This window comes from Taeniopygia guttata, chromosome 22 (assembly GCF_048771995.1).
Source record: "Taeniopygia guttata chromosome 22, bTaeGut7.mat, whole genome shotgun sequence".
In the NCBI taxonomy this organism is placed as follows: Eukaryota; Metazoa; Chordata; class Aves; order Passeriformes; family Estrildidae; genus Taeniopygia; species Taeniopygia guttata.
The window spans coordinates 5,029,581-5,034,046 of NC_133047.1; the positions used below are offsets into that span (position 1 = coordinate 5,029,581).

Below are 4,466 nucleotides of genomic sequence, written 5' to 3' on the forward strand. Positions count from 1 at the left end.
AGGTGCTACTCATAATAACAGCCAAACCTTAGACTAGGGATGGAGCTGGAGACTTGAGCACCCAGGCACACTCAGGAGAGGATAAGTATCTGACTTGCTGGGATTTGGCCCACATAACACTAAACTCAACCATTGATTTTCCTGTTCTTTATTCTAGCTGACTAAGAGGCTAACAGGAGATCCCCTCCGAGGCAGACTCATTTCAGGTCCAACGTGGATTCGCATTTCCAATCATCCAAAAGATAAGTCAGGGCCGCGGCCTGGGGCTGGGAGTAGTGGCCCCCTTCTGCACCCGATGGGGATTTGAATCCCCAGATATGTGCAAGATAAGTCAAGGGCTACAACCCACAGAGGGGAAGGAAGAGAGGTGCTAGGTTGGGACTCCCCAGGAGGGGTTTTTGAGTTAGTTTTGGTGATGAGGATGTCCAAGAAGTGTGTACTTAAGCCAGCTAAAGGAAGAGTGTCTGTTTTGATCTCAGTGCTGAGATGCACAGGGCAGAGTAGTTCTGGTGTGTGTTCTGTCACTTGTCTCTGGTGCACTCTGTGTTCTTTGGGTCTCTCGGTCCTTTCTTCTCATCAAAAGCTCTCTCTCCCTGGCCTGTCCCCTTGTTTGTCATGTCCTGTCCTGTGTCACGGGTGTCTGCACATATTTGTCCTAGAGCTGCTCTGCCCTGCTGCGTACCCTGTAATAGCACAAGTCCTGGGGACTTGAAATTAGTAATGCTGGGTGTAGTTGGGCTCCAGATTTTATTCGGAGATTGACATAACATTTTTGGTGTTGTTAAGTTTTCCTGCAGCTGTTTGACACTAGTCCTAACTTCTTTTCAGGTACAGACAGCTCAAATCAGTAGCAGATGGCCGCAATCCTGGGTGAGGAACTTCCCATGAGTAGGTCAGTCATTGTTTGCATTTGTAGGGGAAGACTAAATGGTGACTCTGTTACAGCCCTGTTTTTTGTCTTTATTTTTAGGAGGTCCAGGCAGATAGCAGCAGTCAAAGCCCAGTGTGCCAGGTGAGCAGTGGACAGAAGCAGTTGTTCTTGCTAAGGTTTCAGTTTTTGGTGCAACTGTAATCATCCATTCTTGTTTTTGTGCTTTAGGGAATCCACTGGGAGTATGCTAAGCCCCTGTCACCAGCTGGCTGATGGACTGGGTTTCCTGCACATATGAGCCCTCTGGAAATATTACAGGACCCTGTGATGAAGCCTTCTGATTTTGCACTTCAAGGTCCCATCCTGGTAGCCCAGAGCAGTGGCCAAGGAGTTGTGGTGAGTCGGGGAGGTAGGGAGGAGGAGTGAGAGTCCTCTCGAGTTTCAGCATTGTCTCCCCTTAACCTAGGTGTGCCCTGCAATGATGGCATCAGAATCCAACCACACCCGGAGCGTGCAGGCCAAGAACCCGGGCATTCTGAGGAGGATGGTGAGTAGCAAAATTATCAGGTTTTGGCCCATGTGCTCTTAAGGCTGTGCACTGATGTTTGGTTTTCTTTCTCTTGGCAGGCCAAGCGGTGACAGTTGGAACTTACCAGACAGGCAGACGGCCTTCTTCTGCAGCCAACAGGGATTTGCATCCCCAGATATGCGCAAGATAAGTCAAGGGCTACAACCCACAGAGGGGATGGAAGCGAGGTGCCAGGTTGGGACTCCCCGGGAGGGGTTTTTGAGTCAGTTTTGGATACGGGGATGTCTAAGAAGCGTCTCCTTAGGCCAGCTGAAGGGAAAGTGTCTGTTTTGATCTCAGTGCTGAGGTGCGCAGGGCAGAGCAGTTCTGGTGTGTGTCCTGTCACTTGTCTCTGGTGCACTCTGTGTTCTTTGGGTCTCTCAGTCCTTTCTTCTCATCAAAAGCTCTCCCTCCCTGTTCTGTCTCCTGGTTTGTCATGTCCTGTCCTGTGTCACGGGTGTCTGCACATATTTGTACCGGACCTGCTCTGCCCTGCTGTGTAGCCTGTAATAGCACAAGTCCTGGGGACTTGAAATTAGTAATGCAGGTTGCAGCTGGGCTCCAGATTTTATTAGGAGATTGACATAACATGTTTGGTACTGTTAAGTTGTCCTGCAGCATTTTGACATTAGTCCTAACTTCCTTTCAGATGCAGACAGTACAAATTGGTGGCAAAGGGCACCAGTCCTGGATGAGGAACTTCCCATGAGCTGGTCAGTCATTGTTTGCATTTACAGGGGAAGCAGCCTAAGTGGTGACTCTGTTACAGTGGTGTTCTTTGCCTTTATTTTTAGGAGGTCCAGGCAGATAGCAGCAGTGAAGGCCCAGTGTGCCAGGTGAGCAGTGGAGAGAAGCAGTTGTTCTTGCTCAGGTTTCAGTTTTTGGTGCAACTGTAAGCATCCATTCTTGTTTTTGTGCTTTAGGGAATCCACTGGGAGTTTGCATATCCCCTGTCACCAGCTGGCTGATGGACTGGGTTTGTTGTGCTTGTGAGTCCTCTGGAAGTATTACAGGACCCTGTGATGAAGCCTACTGATTTTACATTTCAAGGTCCCATCGTGGTAACCCAGAACAGTGGCCAAGGAGTTGTGGTGAGTCAGGGAGGTAGGGAGGAGGAGTGAGAGTCCACTCAAGTTTCAGCAATGCCATGTCACCCTTTCTCCACTTAATCTAGGTGTACCCTGAGATGATGCTGTCGGCCTCCAAGCACGCCTGCGGTGTGTGGCCCGACCATTCTGAGGAGAATGGTGAGTAGCAGAATTGTCAGGTTTTGGCCATTGTGCTGTTACGGTTGTGCACTGATGTTTGGTTTTCTTTGTCTTGGCAGACCAAGAGAGAACAGCCTGGTGACAACTGGAGTTTCCCAGACAGGCAGGAGGCCTCGTTCTGCACCCGATGGAGATTTGGATCCCCAGATATGTGCAAGATAAGTCAAGGGCTACAACCCACAGAGGGCATGGAAGCGAGGTGCCAGGTTGGGACTCCCCGGGAGGGGTTTTTGAGTTAGTTTTGGAGATGAGGATGTCCTAGAAGCGTCTCCTTAGGCCAGCTAAAGGAAAAGTGTCTGTTTTGATCACAGTGCTGAGATGCACAGGGCAGAGCAGTTCTGGTGTGTGTTCTGTCACTTTTCTCTGGTGCACTCTGTGTTCTTTGGGTCTCTCAGTCCTTTCTTCTCATCAAAAGCTCTCCCTCCCTGTTCTGTCTCCTGGTTTGTCATGTCCTGTCCTGTGTCACGGGTGTCTGCACATATTTGTACCGGACCTGCTCTGCCCTGCTGTGTAGCCTGTAATAGCACAAGTCCTGGGGACTTGAAATTAGTAATGCAGGTTGCAGCTGGGCTCCAGATTTTATTAGGAGATTGACATAACATGCTTGGTACTGTTAAGTTATCCTGCAGCATTTTGACATTAGTCCTAACTTCCTTTCAGATGCAGACAGTACAAATCGGTGGCAAAGGGCACCAGTCCTGGATGAGGAACTTCCCATGAGCTGGTCAGTCATTGTTTGCATTTACAGGGGAAGCATAAATGGTGAATCTGTTCCAGCCCTGTTCTGTGCCTTTATTTTTAGGAGGTCCAGGCAGATAGCAGCAGTCAAGGCCCAGTGTGCCAGGTGAGCAGTGGACAGAAGCAGTTGTTCTTGCTAAGGTTTCAGTTTTTGGTGCAACTGTAATCATCCATTCTTGTTTTTGTGCTTTAGGGAATCCACTGGGAGTATGCTAAGCCCCTGTCAGCAGCTGGCTGATGGACTGGGTTTGCTGCACTTATGAGCCCTCTGGAAGTATTACAGGACCCTGTGATGAAGCCTTCTGATTTTGCACTTCAAGGTCCCATCCTGGTAGCCCAGAGCAGTGGCCAAGGAGTTGTGGTGAGTCGGGGAGGTAGGGAGGAGGAGTGAGAGTCCTCTCGAGTTTCAGCATTGTCTCCCCTTAACCTAGGTGTGCCCTGCAATGATGGCATCAGAATCCAACCACACCCGGAGCGTGCAGGCCAAGAACCCGGGCATTCTGAGGAGGATGGTGAGTAGCAAAATTATCAGGTTTTGGCCCATGTGCTCTTAAGGCTGTGCACTGATGTTTGGTTTTCTTTCTCTTGGCAGGCCAAGCGGTGACAGTTGGAACTTACCAGACAGGCAGACGGCCTTCTTCTGTAGCCAACAGGGATTTGCATCCCCAGATATGCGCAAGATAAGTCAAGGGCTACAACCCACAGAGGGGATGGAAGCGAGGTGCCAGGTTGGGACTCCCCGGGAGGGGTTTTTGAGTTAGTTTTGGAGATGAGGATGTCCTAGAAGCGTCTCCTTAGGCCAGCTAAAGGAAAAGTGTCTGTTTTGATCACAGTGCTGAGATGCACAGGGCAGAGCAGTTCTGGTGTGTGTTCTGTCACTTTTCTCTGGTGCACTCTGTGTTCTTTGGGTCTCTCAGTCCTTTCTTCTCATCAAAAGCTCTCCCTCCCTGTTCTGTCTCCTGGTTTGTCATGTCCTGTCCTGTGTCACGGGTGTCTGCACATATTTGTACCGGACCTGCTC

General features: G+C 49.9%; 1 long non-coding RNA gene across 2 annotated transcripts; it reads left to right on the plus strand.

The window, feature by feature from the left end:
* Window positions 1-2,087: 2,087 nt before the first annotated feature.
* On the plus strand, window positions 2,088-3,546 carry LOC140680454 (uncharacterized). 2 transcript variants are annotated; one of them, XR_012051754.1, is made up of 4 exons: window positions 2,088-2,152; window positions 2,234-2,275; window positions 2,363-2,530; window positions 2,614-3,546. It is a non-coding gene; the product is annotated as an uncharacterized lncRNA (long non-coding RNA). The 2 variants fall into 2 exon arrangements; XR_012051753.1 differs by having other exon boundaries at window positions 2,363-3,546.
* Window positions 3,547-4,466: the final 920 nt, after the last annotated feature.